This window comes from Lactuca sativa, chromosome 5 (genome assembly GCF_002870075.4).
Source record: "Lactuca sativa cultivar Salinas chromosome 5, Lsat_Salinas_v11, whole genome shotgun sequence".
NCBI lineage: Eukaryota > Viridiplantae > Streptophyta > Magnoliopsida > Asterales > Asteraceae > Lactuca > Lactuca sativa.
Genome location: NC_056627.2, coordinates 328,753,092 through 328,777,755, shown reverse-complemented (window position 1 = coordinate 328,777,755; position 24,664 = coordinate 328,753,092).

Below are 24,664 nucleotides of genomic sequence, written 5' to 3'. Positions count from 1 at the left end.
GACTAAGGCAAGGAATCATAGACTCCAGGAGAGTATCGAACGAACGACACGTCTGGTTCAGTCTAAGAAATAGAGACTCAGACCCCAGAAGGTACCAAATGAAAGGTACAGCTAGTAAGGTCTAAAACAGTGAAAAATAGACCCAGACAGTATCAAATGAAAGATACGTCTTGTAAGGTCAAAACAGTGTGACTCTGAAAATGAATTACCAGCATACAGTGTAAATTGTCGGTGAAATACCGTTACCTTAAGGCCAAAGAATTATAAGGTAACCCGGGATACTCGTAACCGTACTGACTAGAGTACCAGACGCCCTACAAGCGTCTAAAATATGACATTTGTCACCCGTTGGCTTGGTAGGCCGGGACTGTAGCTAGCAGTCTGGGTGCGGGGTTGTCAATTGATAGCTTCATTTTATTTACTTCTTTTTATAGTTTATTTTAGTACATTTCATTCGCATTTTAGTTAACTTCCATGCATATTTTCTCTTTTGTTATTTTTATGACCATTTCGGGGTACTTTCTAGTTTCTTGAGCATTTTTGCAGATTTTCTTGGAAACTAGTAGGGCGGCGCTCTTGGGAGGCGATTGGACTTGAAGGGAATTGGGGATTTCGTGCTTGATGGCTATGAAGGTGACTCATGGGGTGGACTTGTCAATTGCTTGAAGTCTTGGAAGAATTGAGCTTTAAATTTGAGAGACGCGAGAGAATTCTTGAGTGTGCAAGATCAATATTTGGGAGTTTGCGGAAGTTTAGAGTGATGTGGATAAGCAAATTGGGCTTTAATTGAAGAAATATTGAAGAAAAATGGGCTAGGAGTTGATTAGATTCGAACTGGGCCAATGGATTAGCTGTGGGGGCCCAAAACTTGAAGAAGCCCAAAAATACCCGTCAGAGCCCGCGGCCCGCGTAAGATTCCCCGCGACCCGCGTGGGTTCCTGACTAGGGCAATTTCGAGATTTTGCTAAGAGCTCTATTTTGGGAAGTTTGGTGTGCCTCTTTAGCCTTATCTTGAAGGTCCGATTTTGAGACTTTCTCTCTGGATTTTGGAGCACTTTTGGAGGCCAAGAACACTTGAATAATATCTTCTTTTCATCTCTTGAATCTTGTCAAATGTTTGGTACAATCTCATCTAACTTTGTTCATTTGAGTTTAGCCATGTTTGGCTAAGCAAGTCTTGGTTGACTTTTTGTTGAATCTTTTGAACTTTTGTTGGATGTTGAAGAATCCAAGAACTTGATCTTAAATCTTTATGGAATTGTTTTGTGTTTTATCATATCATCACTACTAGTATGTTTTTATTCATGAGTTTAAATATGTTTGTGGTGATTAGTTGGCTAATTTCTTGATTAAGTAAATGATCCTCAAATTAGCAAGCAACAAATGATTTTTGTGTTGTTTTTGCTTCACACAATCATAAAAACATTTCCTCCAACATGGTGGTGAAAGCATTTGACCCCTCTTGGATTTGGTGACTTTTTGGTTCTTAATGCTAGTTGACTTTCACTAATTACATGCTATTTGGAATTAGTGACTTTGACTAAGGAAATTGTTATGAGCTTCTCTAGCCATTTCAACAATTAAGAAAAGTCTAGGTAATCTCAAGCTCCTTGGATTGCTATAGCCAAATTAAGGATTTAAATCAAAGTATTGCACCATTGGATTCTAATGATATGTTCATCAAAAGTCAAAGTGAGGAAACTTTAAGTCAACCATCTCTCCTTTATTGATTTTGCATCAAACTCTTATTTTTGTTGCATTTGTCTATTTAAATCATAGTTAACTATAGTTTGTTTCAAGTATTTCAAAACACCAAAACCCCCCATTTTATTTTTATTGTCATTTTACAAGTATTTTTACAAAGAGATTTTTCATAGAGTTATAAATTGAACCAATCTCCGTGGATTCGATCCCTTTACCACTATACACTATTTTAGTGTGTAATATTTAGGGTTATTATTTGTGTTGGCCTACAAGCGTAACCGTACTGACTAGAGTACCAGACGCCCTACAAGCGTCTAAAATATGACATTTGTCACCCGTTGGCTTGGTAGGCCGGGACTGTAGCTAGCAGTCTGGGTGCGGGGTTGTCAATCCCATATAGATCTATACACACAATGTCCGCTCTCCCTACAGGAGATTCTGGTTACCAACTAGACGATGGAGAAGGCCGTGTCCTGAAGATGCATCGCAAATAGTGGGTAGAGACTTCCAAATAGTGGGTAGTGTGTAAGTGCTGAACTAGAGGTAGAGACTTCCAAATAGTGGGTAGTGTGTTTCTAATGTAAGTGTAGACTAGAGGTAGAGACTCTTAACTGAACTGACTAGAGAATTTCTTGTATGTCCATACTCATATACATAATATATAACTAATAAATCAAACGACCTTCGGACGGCCATCCGATCCCACCAGACCACATCTCAACGAAGAAAAGGAAATAGGGCGGACGAGCCTTCCTAAGTCTTTCAATCATTACTTATATGTACCTATATAAGCACATACATACATCTAACTACGACTGAGTGTGTATCAAGTGGAAGTGAGTCTTGTGAAGTAGGAGTGTCTAACAAGTGAAGTAGGAGCGGTCGCAAGTGAAGTAGGAGTGTCGAACAAGTATAAGCGTATCAAGAAGTAGAGACGACAATAAGTGAAGTAAGAGCGTCTATCAGGTATAAGCGACTACAAGTATAAGTGAAATAGAGGCAATAACAGGTATAAGCGTATCACGAAGAGAAAGCATTATCAAGTAGGAGTTTAAATACATGAAAGCGAAGCAGTAGCAACTAACAAGTAAGAATATACGTCGTAAAAGGGAACTTTGAGGAAAAGCCTTTATACTCGGGGAAAAATCATAATTTGTATTCTTTTGTAAAATATGTTTGAAAACCTTTGGAAATCTTTCATAAACCAGTTTGAAATGAATTTAGATAAAACAGTATAAGTAAGAGTTTTGAAACAACTGAAAACCTTTTAGAAAACCATTATAGTGTCCTACTCGGTAAAACAGTGTACAGTGTTGTAAAATCTTGTGCATGCGGGTTATCAATCACATGTGATTGATATGATAACTGGCATGTTTAACTTGTATTCCCCCCCTATAAAACATGTAAAAACATTTAAAAGGTTCATTCGGGGGTATGAACTCACCTGGTGTAAGTAGGTCCGACGAAGGTGTCGTTTGGGCGTTCGGTGTCACGTAAGGACTCGAACACACTCAATAACCTATTTAACATATGATAACATATGTTCACATACAATTAGTATATTTAATACTAGTTAAACACGTATACGCACTCAAAGGAGCGGATAACACTTTGGTTAAGTGTTTGGGGTGTCCCGGGTAGCGTCTAAAGGCGTGTATGGCTTAGGAATGGAGTTTACTCTCCGAGAGTAAGCCCTTATTACTTAGTGTACGGCCCAGGGACTACTCACCATGAGTTAACGGCCGTAAACTCATGGTGAAGGTTTCTAGTGTGTTTCAAGGCTCTATCTTGTTAGTGGGATTTTTCTAAGTCCAATTCCAAAAAGGCATGAGTGGGTTTAGGGTCTTTAAGTGCACTATAGTGGAGTTTACGGCCCAGGGACAACTCCTAACGGATTTTACGGCCTTGACACATGTTTGGGCCGTAAACTCCTTTTAATCCTCCAAATCCTTATGTTTAAATGATCTAAACCCAAGAGGATAAGCCCCTAATTTATGTATGAAGTCCAAGGGTGTTTTAGGGGCTTTTTGACATAGTTTTGAGGTGTTTAAGGCCTTGGCATATGCCTGGGACGTAAACTCTCTTTTAAGCCTCAAAATGATTGTTTTAATTGTGCAAACACTCCTAGGCTAATTCCTCTATTTATTTCAAAGCTTTTAGGGACAAGTTTGGGTCATTTTGGCCTTGATTAAGGGGTTTACGGCCTAAGGAGGAGATTAGGCCATAAACTCCTCTTTCACAGCTTCTATGTCCGATTTCTAAGCTATAAACATGAATCAATATGTTTAGAATGAGCTAGGGTAAGCGGACTTACGATTTGGAAGCGTTTGCTTGCGGATTCAGGGCGAAAATGAGTCTAGAGAGAGAGTATAGAGAGAGAGGGTGGAAAAGCTCCAAATGGAGTTTACTCCCCTTTATATATGGGTGGGAGTTGGAGCTCGGTGGAATTCTACCCAATACTGCCGTTAAACGGGGCTTTTGGTCGCGCCCGATTTAGTGGTCGTAATAATAAAAACTAACTTTTCCAATTAAATGGAAATATGTATTATGTGTTTTTATTTCCTTTTATCACGACTTAACGGCATATTAAATGTAAATAAATGGAATGTTTATTAAATTGACGACCTCTAATTAACGTAACTTTTATAAACAGGAATATTCCGTTAACGGTAACGGGGAAATGTAACGGAACAACTTGGGTTGTCACATGAAGAGTCTAAGAGATGGGAGAGTCAAGAAGTATGACTCTACTTCAGGTATAAAATCCACTATCTAACTCCATTAAATTCCTATTCTTTATACATAATGTGATAAGATTACATTTGCATGTTTTGCAGGATTAGAGAAAATAGAGGAAGTTTGATGGAAGAGCAAGATGAGTCTGATCACGAAGAAATGGATTACGATCGCTTGGATTCGAAGATCAGATTTGAGCTTAGGAAGTTATGATAGATTTGTTAGGAGTATTTGATTACATAGTTTTTCAGTTGAATTTTGCATTGTAAGGACATGTTTTCTGCTGCTTTTATGAATAAAATAAATTTTGGTTTTATCTTATTTTTTTATCCTTACAATTGCATATATGAAAAATTGATGTTTGTGTACTTCTACTATTAGCAAAATGGATTTGATTCTTAATTAGGAAGTGTCAAGAGTTTACCAAATAGGGAGAGTTTCTCATCGCCCAAGTTTCAAGTGGATGGGAACTTAGAATCGTATAACAAGTATTATATGATGAATGGAAACTTTCACATTTGGGAAATTTGGACTAATTCCTTGACAAAGTGTCAATTGAAGGACTAGGAGACCAAATACACTAGGTCGTACGTTGATCAAGTCTACCACAAGAGTGACAAAGATATTCGTCATGATTTACTAAAGTTTAGTGAATATGGTTATACCTATAAGATTGAGTATAATTCTAAGTTGATTGAAAGAGTTTCAATCAATAGCAAAACGAATAAGAAGAATCAAGTAGGCAGAAAGATAAAAGTTTCTCTATTCTAAGAAGAAGGGAGAGTACATTTTATTATGTTTTATGATAAGTCTTAATGATTAAGAACCTTATCTCAATTGATCCTCTAAGTGAGTCTTAGTACAATTTGTATGTCTAAAAAGAGGAATCGAGAATTGTGGAAATGGTTAAATCAAGAAGTCAATCATACTTCGTTCCAATATCAAGTCTTAGAGTAATACTCCAAGATTGTGAATTGAGTGACAAGTCTTAAGAAGGTTTATAACATTCATCTAATGTGGAATTTGTGAAAAGGTTTTCTTATTCTTGCACATTTGAAATTGGTAGGTTGTGATGTCTTGGATAAGACAAAGACCAACTAGGACCAATCATGTGAAATGTTTTGTATTGATAAAACTACACTAACTCTAGAATATTTGTTTGCCAAGAAATGTTTCTTGACAAGAGAACCTTATATGTCAAGGAGTCAGTGGGAGTCTTAATGGTCTTGAAAGGTTTCAAGAACAAATCAAGAATAAACCTTATCAATCATCACTAGCACACGACTTGAGGTTCACAACCTATCGTGTTGACACTATTTTGTTTTATGTGCCATTCCAATTGAGTTTTCTGTATATGTGAGTTCTACGAGTTCTCAATGGATTGTATAGGGGAAAGACACCTTATTCAATGGAAAGTACATTGAAATGAAGGGGTGGGCTGCTTAATAACTTGGAAGTAATGGTGGGACCCTTGATGGCAAGAAATTAAGAAGAACAAGTTCTATCCATACGAGTTTGGATTTGTCACTGACATTATCTTGTGATTATGGTTATGACGAATTCACATGGATGGGAACGTATACACCACAAAATCTAAGTTTCATAAGGTTTCTTTCATTCATGAGAATGGTTGTGAGGAAACGCTTTCACTAAGAGAGATTTTGAAGATAGCATTATGTGATTTGGGTTTCTCAAATTCAACTATGAGTATGGCATACCTCTTCATAGTTCGAATTGTGGGAAATGGCAAATGGGTCTGAACATTTTAGACTTGTTGATATGAGTCCTAGAATCGTTTAGACATATACATATGAGCTGTCCAAGGAAAAGTGCTTGAGGTTGAGAAGCCTAGATAAAGTCTTATCGAAGCATCTAGTATTAGGAATATGAACTTAAGAAATTGTTTTTGAGAAGTTTAGCTGATTTCTGAATACATGTCGAAGCTAGTGGGAGCATAAGTGTTATGTTGGTAAAGAAATAATCATCATGTAAGTGGGAGCATGATTATTATGGTAAGTATTGCATGTTAGTAATATTAATTATAGAAAACAAGAGTTATACTTTGCAAAGTTGTAAGAGTTGAAAAGTTGTTTTTCTATAATTAAGGGAGAGAATATTGTACTTCGTTCAAAATCTAAAGCTTGGATTGAGAAATTTTAATAAATTTAGTCAAAGGATATATAGTGTGTTCTTAAATTTCGATTATGATTACGGTATCCCTCTTCATAGTTCGAATTGTAAGAACGTGACACATAAAATATTATGGCAAAAGATTGATAGAGTATCGTATCTTTATGTAAGACATTATGCATCGTGTCCCATATGCTTCGAGTAAAGGATCGATTGCAAATGCTATAATATTTGACCATTCTAAAATTTTTCCAAATGTCTAGCGCATTAAGAGGGAAAAATGACAAGAATCGGTTTTGACTAAGATAATTAAACAACTATCAAAGGACGATCCAAAGTTCGCTGAGTATTGGTCGCTTGTGAGTAGTTGGAAGTATGATATTGAATGGACCATATCAACATTATTATGAATAGATAAGATTCTATTAAGAATGAGTTGTCATATGGTAAATATGGAAATGTTTCCATAATTGGGAGTTGGAAATTAAGAATTTATGTCTAGATTAGAAAATTTTATGCAAAAGGATGTTCAAAGGAATGTACTTTGAGTGAGAGACATCACATCTATAGAATTGTTCTGTAACAATTTTTGATAGAGTACCTTGTGATTTTGTTGGCTGAGTCTTTTTGATTTTTGTGTCGTGACTTCACAGGAGGATCATTGCATAAAATATTAGAATTTGACATATTCTAAAAGGTGGCAAGAATTTGGTATTCTTACACTAATTATAAGGATTGGGGATTGTGAAATGAGTTGCATTTGAAAAGTTTTAATTGATCTATTTCACAAAGTATGGACCACAGGAAACCAAAGTGTGCATGCATGGAGCATGGGACAATTGTGGTTATGATTAGAGTTATAAAGTTGAAACATTAAACAATGGATAATGAGTAATCGATATGGTGATAAATAAAAGGTGTTTTATTTATACTCAAAGGTTTGCGACCATATAGGATTAGTATTATTCTTGTGTTTCACTATGCATGTTTTGACTTCCTGAATAATTAATTATTTCAGAATAATCAAATTATTCGAATGGTCCACAGTCGTTCATATGTTGGAAGTAGGTATAAATGAAGACTGTCATGAATTGGTTTGTAGATTGTCTAAAGTGTATTAGACATAGCAAAGGTTTGTTGCAACGTTCATGAGTGCTTATGAATATATTTTTGAGCATTGGATTAAACCCACACTCACTTGGATCGCTTAATGGATTTTATCACGATCGATTGGTGAGACGATAATATCTTGTATTCTTGAAACCGAGATGTGTGAGTTGTATCTTGCGAATCGGTTACACATTGATAATATGTAAACGCACCAGTAACTTGGTGTTATAAAACTTATTGTTGTGTGTGATTTGGTGAGTGAGTGCAAGCAAACACTGAGTCGAAGTTTATCCGTTCCTTTTACCCAAAGTGGGATAAAAGCGATATCTGTGGGCCCCTCGATGATTTAGTGATGACAAATGTAAATGCTCAGCTGGGTTAGGGCTAATTTGATTTGTTCAATTAGTCAGTCGTCGTAAATCGGAAATCGGGAAACAACACATAGACTAAGAGAATGATTTCAATCCATGTCTCACGTCTATATGATATCTAGAATGGAGGAATATGTGATCCCTTATCTAAAGGACAGGTTACTGATAAGATCAGAGTTCGACAGCGTCTTTGAGAGCTACGATTGCTAATCCGGTAGTACTTACTATTATAGTTACTAGACTTATCCAAGTGGGAGACTGTTGGATTAGTGTCTTAGCACGTAACCATATTTGTCAAGTACTTGACCCGATTGTGCATGGTCCTTTTGGGTTGCCTTCACCAGAGCAACTTGACTGGAGAAATAATAGAGAAAGAGGTTATTATGATTTATTAATATGTTATAAGAATAATATATTAAAGGAGAAATCATATATGTTTAATTAATATTGGTCAATAATTAATTAAGAATTAATTTAGTGATCAAGTGTAATTAATTAAACTAGAGAGACTGAATTGTAATTATGTGATAGTTACAAAATATGGTAATGGTTATCCTAGACATAGGTTGGACGAATTCAAGGGATAAGATATCCTTGAAATTGTCCAAAGGATAAGGATAAGGGTTTTCAAGGCTTATCTTATTGTTACTTGGTGGGCAACCAACTAGATAAGGATAAGGACTAAAACCATAATCTCTACACCTATATAAAGACCCCTAAGGCCATAAGAATTCGTCCATGCCTTGTAGAGGGTTCCTAGGGACGAATTTCATACCTTTTCTCTCTCTCTCTCTATCTCTCTCTCTCTCTCTCTTGTTTCTCCATTTGCTCTTGGTGTTTGTGAGCCATTAGAGGTACTACACTTGTGGTACTTGCTTTCAAGGCTTAGGTTTTGAAGATTTGAGTTGTTATTGCAATATAACAACAAGAGGTATGTGATCTAATCTTCTATGTGTATTTCGAAAATACTAGGGCATATTAGGGTTTCTTTATGTGTTCATAATGTTGTGTATCTAATAGTGAAAACATAGATCCAATTCTAGGGTTGCATGCACACATAGGATTGTTTGTACAAAACCCATCAGATACGTGGCACCTTCTAAACGAGTAGAAGGTGGCTGAACCAGATGTCGACACATGGCAGGGAGTGGGAGGAGCCAACAAGGCACTAGGGCACGACATGCTTCTTAACCCTAAGTGGCACGCTTGCTGAAGCCTTTATATACCCTTCGAAATTTGTTCATTTTCCACACCAATATCACTCTAATTCCTCTAGATTCGTTCCAAACTCTTGAGTCTGATTTCTTTAAACTTTTAGAACACTTTAAAGAGTCTCTAGAGCTCTAAGATTCCGGAAAATATAAGCTTTCGGTTTCGGAGTTTTGTCCTCGCGTTTTCTCAGTTTTCGCTAAAACCTATGTAAGTTAAGCTACACTCTTTTTATTTCAATGTAACTTATATTTATAGTCATAGGTCGTTATTAAGAACATATAAACAAGATTTATCAGTAATTCCAATTCATTATACTGATTGATCTACATACGAGGATGATGTCTAGGTTGGATTTAGTGAGGTGTTTAAAATGGGATTTCCAAACACTATACTATTTATACCAAACATACCCTACCACCGATATGATCATACCGGGTTGTTCCTTAGTTGATAGATATTGATGTAAACATTTGAATTAGTAAGGAATCTATACTATCCTTAGTCACAAAGAATATTAGACTAAGACTTGATATATATATCATACCTAGGTCGCGTCAAAGGAAAAGCTAAAGGTGTTAGGTGAAGCTCTGGCAAAATCACCAGTCATTCACCTAAGTCAAGTGAGTGCACAGTTACTTTCAACTTACACATAGATATCATGTATCTAATTTACTTAGAGGCAATATATGTTTATTATTCGCGTTCCTGATAATTATGCTAAATGAGATAATGATTTTTACTCGCTGTGAATTATATATGTATTTTATTATACTTATATTGTATCGAGTGACAAAGGTAGAGAGAGAAAAGAGATAGTATAATGGTGAGAGACCATGCCAGAGATAGAATAATGGTTAGAGACCATACCCAAGATAATTGTGAGAGACCATGCCCAACTAAGATCCATCATCAAACAGAGTATTGATGACAACTACAGACTCTTCTAGACAGTCCAACAGAACACTATCATACTATCAAGGAGTATGGATTATGTGTTTATTTGAGTATTATATCCTCCTCATGGTTGCCTTACTGACATGTATTGCTAAGGAATCTGTGACAACCCGATATTTCGAGTCAATGTAATGACCTAAAAAGTCAAGAATTGTAATCTCTTTTGATATAATGAAATTAGCGTCAAAAATAAAATATTCAAAAGTATCTATTGGGTTACCTAAAATGATAGTCATCGTGTCAAGGTTTTCAGAAATATACAGAACACTAAAATCTGAGTTATAACGAAGAAGTTATGACCAATCAAAAATTCGTGTCAAAACCAGTAAAACACTGACAAACATAAAAAGTGAAATTGCAATAAAATACTTTTTAGCCTTAGGTATCTAAATGAAAGTCGTATATTATACTAAATCGTGAACGTACATAAAAAGAACGTCAAAATCTGACTTTGTATGAAGAAGTTATAATTTTTCTAAGTTTCGGGATAGCAGTAGACAGCTAAAAACTCGAAATAAAGATCGAGGGATTTTTGGCCGAAACAATCTAAATGAGAATCGAAGATCTCGTCAATAGTAGCACAACGGTAAAAAGTCTGATGAAAGCGGACACCGGATGAAGAAGTTGTGGATTTTTAACAGACTTTTCGTGTCCTGACCTGTTAAAAATAAATAATTAAAAGTAAAGTCAAAATTAGCCGACGAAGTCTAAATGAGAGTTGTAGAGTATATTCTCACCTACGCGTGCATATAAAGAACGTTGAAAACGGAGCTCGTACGCGGAAGTTACGAATTTTACAAGTTCGAGACACAAAATTTGAGGCTGTCAGACAGCTCACGACGTGAGCCTGTGACTGATGGTTTCCAGAGCCTATCAACGATTCGTCAAGTCTACGGGAGGAGACCAGATCGAGCTCACGATGTGAGCCACCCATTCTCACGACGTGAACCCTCAAATTTACCTTCATAAATAGAAACCGATGGTTTCGAGTTTAGGTGCTCAATTCTCTTCATTCTACTGTCGAAGCTCTGCGTTTAAACCCTCGAAGCCATCCCGAAGTCCCGATTTTCAAATCCAAGTTCCGAAGGAAGTTTTACGCTCCCGAGAATCCCAAGAAATCAATTCCTCTCCAGTCGAATTTTTGCTCGGTTGTTGTCTCACCTTCTTCGATCTATCAAGTGAGTTCATACCCCTACAACTATGTTTTCAAATGCTTTGTAAATACTTTCATACACTTTTAAGAGGGGAAATACAAGTAAACACACAGTTATTCTTGTGTGAAAAACATCAATCTTTTGCTATACTTTTTGTTATAAAATCAATCATATGTGATTTATAACTATCATACGAAAATGTTCTCATGCAACATATCACGATAACACCCTGTCCTTTTGTAATAAAACATGTTATACAAATATCAAACACTTTATTTATATTTTGAGTATAAATGTTCAATAATGTTATTACAAATGTTATACTTTACATACAAAGTCGAAACTACACTAGGGTTTACCATACAAACGAAACACTTTTGGAAAAACTATAATAAGTATAGTTTACAAAGAAATCATGAGATCTTACATACTATAAGTAATATATCAAGGAAATACTTTCATATACAAGAACAAATGAAATCTTCATACATAAATCTATTTCATACTAAGTTTGGTGAGCCATTCAACTTCACGTACTTTCAAGTATGCAATTAAAGTCCTGTATTATATACCACAATCTCTTGTAGAGAGAGCGCGATACTTGTGTATAGATCTATACGGGAGTGACAATCCCGCACCTAAACTGTTAGCTACAGTTAGACTGGCAGGTCTGGGGTGACAAACGTCATAACATTCCAACGCCTGAAGAACGTTGTTACAGGCAGTGTAGGTCAATAACATGGTTATAAAACTCACATGGAGTATTAAAAACACGATGATTTACGGGGTTATCAAATGTCTTAGTGATTTTTTACATACATAAATCTAGTACTCTAGGCATGAAAACTACTAATGCATTACAATTTTGGAACTTTTAAACTACCACACACTTATGGAAAATTTTTGGATTTCTAGAAGCAAACATTCAAAACAGTCGGGTCTTGGTAGAAGACTACTTTTATACTAGTAGGAAATATGGGATTTTCTAGGAGTTTTCAAACATATACAAACATTGACATTAAATACTTATGAACTTACCAACTTAATTGTTGACACTCTTTCAAAACTACTTGTATTTCTCAGGGATTCAGTAATACAGGTAAACATCAGCTTTTGGAGAAGTGACGCTAAGGCGTTAGTTTAAAACTCATTTTGTCATCATATTGTATTTTTTTTTGAACAAATATCATTGAACAATGTAACTTTTAAATTATATATATGATGGTTGTTTTACTTTCTTTACTATGTATTCAACTGTTACGATACTACATGAAGTCATCCGCCCTCGAATGATTCCGCCGTTCTGGTTTGGGGGTGTGACAGAATCCCAAAGGTAATGTTGTCTGCTCGTTTTTATAGAGATCCTCTAGGATAGGTCTCTTGAGGTTATCATTTTAGGACCGAAGAGTGAGAATAACGGGAGTTGGTAATCAAGATTAATTTGTTTAGCGTTTTATATGTATACTTAAAAAAATATGATAATAATAATAATAATAATAATAATAATAATAATAATAATATGGGTTGGAAACCCTATGTGCTTGCCTGGCTCCGAAGCCTGACCCACTCCGTTTCTATGTATCACATGTATCAATATGAATGTACAATCATCTGAGAGATTCAAGGAGTATAGTGTTGCATTAAGTCTCTAAGACCATAACTATAATTGGTATGTACTTGAATTGATAGTAACAATGTCCTTTTGGGTTGCCTTCAAACCTAACAATTGAATAGGATAAGTGTTAGAGAGAGAATAATGATTTATTAATTTATTATTTGGTTAATAAATTAATTAGAAATCAAAATGATTTATTAATGTATTATGGAAATAATATATTAATTAGAGATCATAATGTTTAATTAGTATTTAATCAGAAATTAATTTGGAATTAATTTTGGGATTAAAGCAATTAATTGAAACTGTAGGGACTAAAGTTGAAAATGTTTAATAGTTGAGCATTGGGCATTCTAGAATCTCCATAGGGGGGGGGGATGAATTATAGGGTGTTCCTAGGGTTTCCTTGGGCTCTAAAGGGATTAGGGTTATCTTGGATACACCTGCCTAATCCAATACTTTCCTAACACCTATATAAACCCTCATTAGGGTTAAATTTTGTGAATGACTTCTTTTCTAGAGCCTTGGCCGAAATTCTTCTCTATTCCTTCTCTATCTATAGTAATCCTTGGTTGCTTGGTTTGTTTGTGAGCCATTAGAGGCGCGCCACTTGTGGCGCTTGCTACCGAAGGTCTTTCAATCAACGTATGTATTTTAATCTTTATTATATGAATTTTGATGATAGTACATAAGGGTGGGAATTGGTTTGGTTTTTTGGTTTTCCGGTTTCTTCGAATCGGTTTCCTCGGTTTGAAATTTTTATTTGTCCAATTCGAAAACCGAACCAAATCAAATTCAAATTCTCTAGACCAAACCGAAAACCAAATTCTAATTCGGTTTGGTTTGGTTTGAAAACCGAGGAAACCAAATATTAACTTAAAATATTTTCAAACATAAATTAAAATGTTATTAACATGGAAACATAAAGTTACAAATAGAAAGATATAAAGTTTCAAATAAAATGATCCAAAGAGTAAATAGGTTAAAATGATTTTTACTTTATAGTTAATACTTTTATTTAACATAAAGTATAAAATATATTTTTAATTAATTGATTTATAAAATTCGGTTTTTCGGTTCGGTTTGGTTTAAACTTCATTAGACCGAAACTCGAACCAAAAACCAAATTTACAATTCGGTTTGGTCTCAAACGAAACCAAAAACCGAATTTGAATATGGTTCGATTTGAAATCGATTTTGGTTCAATTTGGTTTACCGGTTTTTTGGTTCCAGACCAAATAATTCACACCCCTAATAATACATAGAACCTAGGGTTTCTTCTTTTGTGTTCAAGTTTGCATGCTCAGTTAGAGAAAACTCAGATCCAATCAATTTAGGGTTGCATGCACACATAAGAATGTATGTTTTGCTCAAAACCTATCAGTGATATCAGAGCCTAGGATTAGTTTTCTATTGAATATGATGTAATTAAGAATTGTTCAAAGGAAAAGGGAACAAAATCGACATTCTGTTCATCAAACTCGATGAGTTGGTGTATGAACTCGGCGAGTTGCTGCGTCAGATCCTAGATTTTGGATTTTCTTGCCTAACTTGAATTACTAGGTTAATATTTGGTAATTATCTTTTATTTATTCTGCCATAATCTGATTTTTGGTAATAATAGATAATTAAATATAACCTAAATGTTAGGAGATAATTATGGATTAGATAATGATGATTTATTTGATTGTAATTATACTTATGGATATGGTTAATGATTTAATTAGTTGATTAATTAAAAGAAAATTATTGTATCCATAATCGGCTACTAGATCATTATTAAATGGACTTAATAATTAATATTTTTGGGTTGTTTGATATTTAAAATTAAAAAGTTTAACTTTGGAAATTTAAAATGATAAAACCTAAAATATATCCTTATGGATTTTATTAATGGTAATTAATAAATCCATATGTGGTTTAAATTTAATTAAATTAAACGTTTAATATATTAAAAGATTAAACCCTTAGTATTTTAATATGTTTAAAATACATCTTATACTATATGTAAGATTAATAGTTTAATATTTACTATATGTATAAGACGAGTCAGTCGAATCGCTAGTACGCCTCATTTACGAAGTTGGTCAATAAGGGTGGTATAAGGAAATTGCCTATAGAATGATGACTGAATGGGTGTCCACTCTCTCCCACCACTTCCTTAACTAATGGAGGGTCTTTAGCAGAATGGGTTCAAAAGGACACTTAATCCTCATTAAATGTATAATGATAAAGTAAGTAAACCATTTTCTAAAATCTCATTCTTAGTTACTTTAGGAAAAATGTGAATTTAATGCTAACACATGAATTTGCACATTGCACCTTATTGGTCGTTAGTGGAGCGTGTGTGGTTAAACGGCATACTAATATGGACTAATACTATTGGCAATGGGTGTCTCGTAAATAATCATTGATTAATGGAGCGTGTGTGGTTAACCGACACATTAATTGGGTGATAAATGATATCGAGAGTACCAAGCTAATTTGCATGGTTATTCACATCTAGTTTGTGATACTCGACATCCTAGTCACAAAAGTTAGAGCATAATCGAGATTAAACATGGCATTGAATAATTCAATGAATCTCAAAGATCTAGGAGTTTCATTAGATTGAAACTGGTAAATGCTTACCTAACTAAAATAGATTCAAATTTGATTACGACATGCCTCTTTTGAATTCGGATCGAACATATGGATCCTATCCTTAATTTAAATTTTTTGGTCAATAATTAAGGATTAAATAAATCAACTAACTTGGATCCTTTTCTCCCTTTATAGATGTCGAGTTCAAACATCAATGGTTTTGCTCGTCCTTTTGGAAATGGTTTTCCTTCTCAATCTAAAGATGATCTTCCATAAGTTGATCAAGGTGAAAGAATGTTCCTTTCTTTAAACCGTGGAACTGGAAATCATGCTTCTCCAACTCTTCCTCCACCCCTTCCAATGATTCTCCCTGACCCACGTTGTAACACCCATAAAATTCATGAAAAATTTAAACTTTTAAAAATATTTAAAAGCATCATTGTATACAAATTGTTTCCAAAATAAGGTTCATATCAGAGAAATCCCAAAATTGTAAAAACAAAATATGAGTAGGTTCATAATAAAGCATTTGCCTTCCTGCGATCCTTTGAAGTACCTGAAACATAATCCAAAATTGTAAGCCCAAATCTTAGTTAGTTTCCCCCAAAATACCAATACATAACAAACAACACAATATGATAACAACATACTATGGGCTCAATCAACCATCGGGTTGGAATGCCCCATGCCCCTCAACCATCGGGTTGGAATACCAAAATACTATGGGTCCAATCAACCATCAGGGTGGAATATCCCAGGCCCCTCAACCATCGGGTTGGAATGCCAACATACTATGGGTCCTATCATCATCGGGATGGAATACCCTAGGCACTCAACCATCAGGTTGGATTGCCCCGGCCTGTTGGCTTACGCACAAAGCAGTGAAGCCTTTACCACCAACTAAACACGTGCACGTTTAACAAATAATCATATACCAGACTACAGCCAGTCAACAGATCTACATATCACTAAACATTTCAACATCCTATCTACCCGGATACCGATCTAATAGATCATAATAGCATAGCAACATCCTATCTACCAAGATACTGATCTAACAATTCATAATAGCATAGCAACATCCTATCTACCAGGATACCGATCTAACAGATCATAACAATATATCAACATCCTATCTACAGGATACCGATCTAACAGATCATAACAGAATAAAAGCATGCATAACAAGATATCAATTCAATGGGCTGGCATTGGTTCCTTCGACCCATAAGTACAATGAGGATAACTCATCTCACAAGTAGCTGAACTGATAAGATTTAACTCCAAATCTCAGCTCCCGACTCAAAGCCTGCAACCATCATGACTAACCCATCAAAACCTCGAAAATACCCAAAATTCCCTCACAAGTCCAACTTGGTCAACCATGCTCAAAGTCAAAGTCAACAGTCAAGGCCACCAGCCCATGTTGACCCAACTCGTCAAGTGCACCTATCAACTCGTCGAGTTCCTTTAGTATTCAGAAAGTCGGGAAAAACCCCAGTCAACTCGCCGAGTTGGCTGGAAAACTCCCCGAGTTTTACCCTTTTTCACATTCAGTCCTTTTTCATCAAGTCCAATGTTTCAAGATGTAGATCTAGCACCCAAGAGCTGGAAAGTCACGTAAAGTTGCCAACTTTACGTTCATACATGCCCCGAAAAGGCTCTAAGTCTTCAAGGAAGCTTAAAAGGGATCTTAAACATGAAAGGGGGTCTAGAACTCAATAAAGTTTGCAACTTTAAGCCTAAAAAGGCCATCAAACATCCAAATCTAAAGTGATAACTCCATAAGATGCTCAACCCCATTAACAAACCAAAATGAGTCAAATATGACAATAAACTTCCAAGGAAGAGATATAAGCAAATATATGAGCAAGATTTTGACTTTTTAAATCAAAAGAGTAGCTGAACTCAAGGAGATTCTAGATCTATAGCTTTCCATACAAGCTAGGCACCACCAACTTCAAGCTCTTTCAAAATGAGACCAAAAGAAGCAACTTATAAGCTCACACACTCAACTTGGGGTAAGATGCACATATTCTAGGGTTTTTGGACAGAGGAGGCGATTATCGAGGCCATCAATGGGACTTAAGGCCTTTAAATAGGGCGCAACACCCTAAAAATTAGGGTTTCATACTCAGCCACCAACTCATTGAGTTGGTCCAAAAAGGTCTACGGCCCAAAAATTTTCAACACGTCAAGTTAAGGCAATCAACTCAATGAGTTCCAAGGAAAAATTTCCTTTTTACTAAAAATTCTCATACCTGGGAATCGGGATGTTACACATGCTTTCTTAAACTTGAAAAGTTCAACGTTACTCAAGGCTTGTTCCTTTCCTTTGAAAACAAAGTACCTGAAACCAAAACTAAAAACTGTAAGCATGAAGCTTAGTGAGTTCCCCCATCATACCACATACCATATAAACACATAATGCCTAGCATATCTGAGTGTTGGCCTCCCCTTCGGTATCTTTCAACCGGTAACTGTTTAGCATATCTGGGTGCTGGCCTCCCCTTCGGTACCTTTCAACCGGTAACTGCTTAGCATATCTGGGTGTTGGCCTCCCTTTCGTTATCTTTCAACCGGTAACTAGGGACTATTTCACCCCCTACCACTACCACATAATAACATAACACATATATCATAAACTGTCTAACATAACTGGGTACTAACTACCCCTTCGGTCCTGTCGACCAGTACTGGGGTCTAATATAACCCCTCCTATCACATAACACATAACATCATAACATACTAGAACAAAATCATAACAGATAGCAACATACCAGATAATTATCACAAAGACAATTATCTCTACTATAACTCTTACTAGTGGGCAGTAATTGTGGCCTTAGACCCACTTCTATTGGAAGGTAACTCACTTCACACTGCTGAAGTCCCGTAGACATAACCCCACAATGCTGAAGTCCCGTAGACTCAACCCCAGTTGTTCGATGACAAATTCCTGAACTGTCAACACCAAAATAACATCCAATTAATAATTGGGTCCCAACACATAACCATAAATACATACTTGGATAATTACTACATTAACCCAAGGTTGGCTTTATTCAAGCCCAAGGCCCAATCCATAGGCCCAAAGTCAACTATGAATCAAAGCCCAACAAATGGCCTAATTTTCCAAATTGGGCCCAAACCTTTGCATGGTCTCATTCTAAGGCCCAACCAAAAGTCCAGTCCATCATTTGGTAATTTTAATGGCCCAATATCTTATAATCACAAAGGCACAATCTATGGCCCAATTTTCTAAATTGGGCCCAAACCCTCATATGGGTCTTACCCTAAGCCCATAAACATATTCTAGTCCATAAGATTATTCTTGGAGAGCCCGTTAATAATCCAATTACCAAAGCCCAATGGAAAGGCCCAACTCAAGGCCCAATTAAAAATTAGGGTTTCTTACATGAAATGATGATTAGGGTTAAGTGTTCCTACTTAACTCATTAAGGGCTTAATGTTGGATTAGTGTCTAAGTCCATAACTATTTTGGTATGTACTTGACCCGATGGTGCATGGTCCTTTTGGGTTGCCTTCACCAAAGCAACTTGATAAGATGAATTATGGAGAGAAAGGATTAAATATGATTTATTAATATATTATGAGAATAATATATTAAAGGAGAAATCATATTGTTTAATTAATATTAGTCAAGAATTAATAAGAATTAAGTTTGTGACTAAAAGACATTAATTAAACTAAGGGACTATAACTGTTAATTGTATGATAGTTGAATATTGAGCTAACGGACTCCATATTAAAGGGGTGGACGAATTCTATGGGGAAACCCATTAGAAATCATCCTAGGGCCTTTAAGGAAGGAGTCCATGGGTTGCTTAGGGCTTAAGCATCCAAATTAGGGTTTCCTTGTTAGATAACCCTAATAGCCTCACTATTTAAAGGACCCTTAAGCCCCAAGAACGTGGTGAACTTGTTCCTTAGGGTTTCCACACGTTTTGGGCAGCCTCCTTCTCTTCTCCTCTTCATCCTCTTGCTCTTGGTGTTTGTGAACCATTAGAGGAGTGACATTTGTGACTCTAAGCTTTCTAAAGTCATTACAAGGAGGATTTGAGATTGTTATTGCTACATAACAATCAAGGTATGATCTAAACCCTTATTCATATGTTATATTGATTATCATATACTAGATCTAGGGTTTAAAGTCTTGGATGAATTGCATGTATAATAGAGAAACCTAGATCCAAGAATTAGGGTTTGTATGAGCACATAGGATGTTTTTATGGCTAAAACCCATCAGTGATATCAGAGCCTTGATTGGTTTCTATTGTATTGATGCCTTGTATGTTTTTTCAAGTTGCAAAATCGTTTTTTTGGCCTCCCTGCCTGATGAACTCGGCGAGTACCACAGTGTACTCGGTGAGTAGGCCTCAACTCGGCGAGTTCGAGCGTCAGATGGAGCTATTTTTGGGATTTCTTGCTGTTTTACTCATGGATACTTGCCTTATCTGTTTTATATCATTAAAATCCGATTTTATACATATTTATGAGTATATCCTTGATTAAACAAAAGATAATTACCAATTGATTAGATAATAACTTCCTTATATGATTATAGTTGATTATTTGTATTAATTGGGTAACTTATTTTGCAAGAAATTGAAATTAGGTCAAATATAGATAATGATAAAATTAATTGTTTAATTTATATTATTTGTTATTTGATCCTTGTGTTATGAAAAGTTTCAATTTTCCCCTTTAGGTTTTATAGTTTAAATTTGAACTCAAAAGTTTTGTTTTAAAATTTAAATAGTTGAAACCCTAATGTTTTGAAAAGGTTTCAAAACTTGCCCTCAAGTTTTGGAATTTAAATTTTGATTAAAAGTTTAATTTTGATGTACATTTAAATTCTAAACCCTAATGTTTTGAAATGTTTCAAAACTTGCCCTCAAGTTTTGGAATTTAAAAGTTGAGTAAAGGTTTAATTTAGGAATGTTAAATTCTAAAACCCTAGTATTGTTTTTAAAAGTTCATATCACACCCTTATGGTTTTATTAATTAATTAAGGTGTATAATTAAAAGAGGTTTAATAAATCCATAAAAGTTTTGGTTTACAAATTAGCTGAATTAAAAGTATAATTGTTAAATTTGACCACCTAGTATTTTAAAAGTGTAAAATACACCCTATACTATATATAACATTAAAAGTCTAACATTATATATATGTATGAGTAAAAGTCAGTTTTACCGTTAGTAGGCCTCATTCACGAAGCTGTTCTATAAGGGGTGTTTAAGGAAATTGCCTATAAAATGGCGATTGAATGGGTATCCACTCTTACCCACCGCACTCTTGACTAGTGGAGGGTCATTAGCCGAACGGGTAGGATAGGACAGAACCTTCCATTATAAGTATAATGAAGTACAAAAGTAACTAAATCTTTTACAAATTCTCAATCTTAGTTACTTTAGGCAAAAGTGAATTGATGCAATTCCATGAAATTACACTTTGTGCCCTTGCAAAGACGTTAGTGGAGCGTGTGTGGTTAACCGGCACACTAAATGGTTCTAAGCAAAGGTAGCAAAGGGTGACTCAATGTTTGTCATAGTTCGGTGGAGCGTGTGTGGTTTACTGGCACGTCGAATAGGTGACCGTAACATGTGAGGGCACCATGTAAGTTTGCATGGTTATTCACACCCGCTTTGTGATCCTCGGCATCCCAGTCACAAACTAGAGGGGCATATCGAGATTTAAATATGCCATTGAAATGTTCAATGAATCTCAAAGGATCTAGGAGTTTCATAGATTTAAAACTTAAATTTCTTTTTCGTTTTTCATGGTGGAAATTAGTGAATCGTCATTCACTTACCTAGATTACGGCATCCCTTTTCTAGGTTGTAGCGTATTGTGTTGGGTCCTAGCCTTAATATCTCATTTGGGTGATTCATTAAGGACTTAATCAATCAACTAACTTGAATTTGTTTTCTCCCATTTTGTAGATGTCAAAGTTTGACAACTATGGTCTTTCCAAATCTCGTGGAACAAGCATTCCACATGAAGATGATATTCCACGATTCGATCGAGGAACAAGATATCACGCTTCACTTCCTCCACCTCCTCCAATCATTCTCCCTAACCCACACGATCGAAGAATTGAAAGGTTCAATGTCACTAAAGCCCTATTGGAAATGAAACATGAAGATAGTAAACCCGTGTGTGCCCACGTTTTGGGAATGAAATCACACATCGATAGGTTGATAATGTTGGGTGCGTCATTCCCTGATAAGTTGGCTGTGAACTGGGTTCTGCAGTCACTTCCCGAATCATATAATGAGTTCAAAAGAAAGTATTATATGAAGGATCATGACGAAAACCTCATTGGCCTAACTTACATGCTCATTGCTGCTGAATCAGAAATGATTTGGCAAAGCAATGGAGCATATTTGTTGGGAAAGTCAACCAACCATGCTTCCGAGGATGTTCTAGGAGAACCGACCTGCATTTGCTGCCAAGAGAAAGGGCGTTGGATTCAAGTCTGCCCTAAGAGCCTGAAGAGTCCAGAAGATGGGAGAGTCAAAGAGTATGATTGTGCTTCAGGTAAAATCCACTATCTAACTCCATTAAGTTCCTATTCGTTGATTCTTAATATATAATGTGATAAGATTGCATTTGAATGTTTTGCAGGATCAGTGAAAAGAGAGGAAGCTTGATGAAAGAGCAAGATAAGTCTAATCACGAAGAAATGGATCTCGATCACATGGATTTGAAGATTAGATTTTGAGCTTAGGAAGTTATGATAGAGTTGTTAGGAATTTTTCTTTTTGACTACATAGTTTGTCAGTTGATTTTGCATTACAAGGACAAATGTTTTCCGCTGCTTTTATGAATAATATAATTTTTTTGTTTGACATATTTATTTATTTATTTCCTTGCAATGAAATCGTTATGAAAAATTGATGTTTGCATATTTCTACAACGAATGGATAAGATTCTTAATTATGTTAATAGTGGAAATGTCAAGAATTTACTAAATAGGGAGAATTTCTCATCGCCCAAGTTTCAATTGGACGGAAACTTGGAATCACGCAACTTGGTTGCACGATGAATGAGAAATTTCATATTTGGAAATTAGACTAATTCATTGACAAAGTGTCAAGTGAAGGACTAGGAGATCGAGTACACAAAGTTGTGTGTTGATCAAGTCCACCACAAGGGTAACAAAGATATTCGTCATGATTTACTAAAGGATCAGTAAATATGATTATACTTATAAGATTAAGCGTAATTTTGAATTCATTGAAAAAGGTTTAAATCAATAGCAGAACGAATAAAAGAATCAAGTAGGCAGTAAAATAAAAGTTTCTCTATTCTAAGAAGAAGGGAGAGTACCTTTTATACTTTATGATATGTCTTAATGATTAAGAACCATATTTCAATTGATCCTCTAAAATAAGTCTTAGTACAAGTGTATGTATAAGAAGAGGAATCAAGAATTGAAGAAATGGTTAAATCAAGAAGTCAATCATACTTCATTCCAAAACAAGTCTTAGAGTTAAGATTGTAATATTGAGTGACAAGTCTTAAGAAGGTTTATAACATTCATCAAATGTAGAATTTGGAAAAAAGGCTTTCCTATTCTCGCACATTTGAAATTGAAAAGTTGTGATGTCTTGGATAAGACAAAGACCAACTAGGACCAATTTTATGAAATGTTTTGTCTTGATAAAGGCTACACTAACTCTTGAATATTTGTTTGTCATGAAATGTTTATTGACAAGAGAATCTTATATGTCAAGGATTCAATGGGAGTCTTAATGGTCTTGAAAGGTTTCAAGAACAAATCAAGAATAAACCTTATCGATCATCACTAGCACACGAGTAGAGGTTTACAACCTATCGTGTTGACATTACCTTGTTTCTGTGTCGTTCCAATTGAGTTAATTATGCATGTGAGCCATATGAGTTCTCATTTGAATGCATAAAAGGAAAGGACCTTGATCAATGAAAAGTACATTGATAGGAAAGGGTGAACTGCTTAACTACTTGGAAGACATGGTGGGCAGCCGTGTTACCATAAGGCAAGAAATCAAGATTGAGAAGGTTCGGTCCATATGAGTTTGGATTTGTCACAAACCTTGGTTTTGACAAATTCACATAGATAGGAACACATACACCATTAAAATCTAAGTGTCATAAGATTCCCTCCTTCATGAAAATGACTGTGAGGAAATGCTTTCACTAAGGAAGATTTTAAGAAGATAGTGATTGTGAAAATTGTATTCTCGAATTCGATTATGGTTACGGTATCCCTTTCCATGATTCGAATTATGAAATTTGGCAATTAGTCTAAATTGTTTAAGACACACATATAAACTATCTAAGGCAAATGTGTATAAGTTTAAGAAGCCTTGATAAAAGATTATCAAAGCATTAGGTATTAGAAATATGAACTTAAATAAATTCAATAGGCATTGTTTTTCTGAAAGTTAAGCTGTTTCTGAATACATGTCAAAGCTAGTGGGAGCATAAGTGTTATGTTTATAGTAATCATCGTGATAGTGGGAGCATAAATGTTATGATTGTATGATTATTAAGGCAAGTATTGCAAGTTAGGAATATTAATTATAGAAAACAAGAGTCATACTTTGCAAAGTTGTAAGGGTTGAAGAGTTGTTTTGCTATAATTAAGGGAGAGAATATTATGCTTCATTTCAAATCTAAAGGCTTAGGTTGTGGAATGTTAATAAACTTAGTCAAGGATACATAGTGTGTTTTTAAATTTCGATTATGATTACGACATTCCTCTTCATATTTCGAATTCAGAGAACGTAGCACATAAAATATTATGGCAGAAGATTGATAAAGTATCGAATCTTTATGTAAGACATGATGCATCGTGTCCCATACTCTTCGGGTATAGGATCGATTGCAAATGCTATAATATTTGACCATTCTAAAATTTTCCAAATGTCTAGTGCATTTAGAGGGAAAAGGACAAGAATCGGTTTGACTAAGAAAATTAAACAACTATCAAATGACAATCCAAAGTTCGCTGAGGATTGGTCGCTTGTGAGTAGTTGGAAGTATAGTATTGGATGGACCTTATCGACATTATTATGAATAGAAA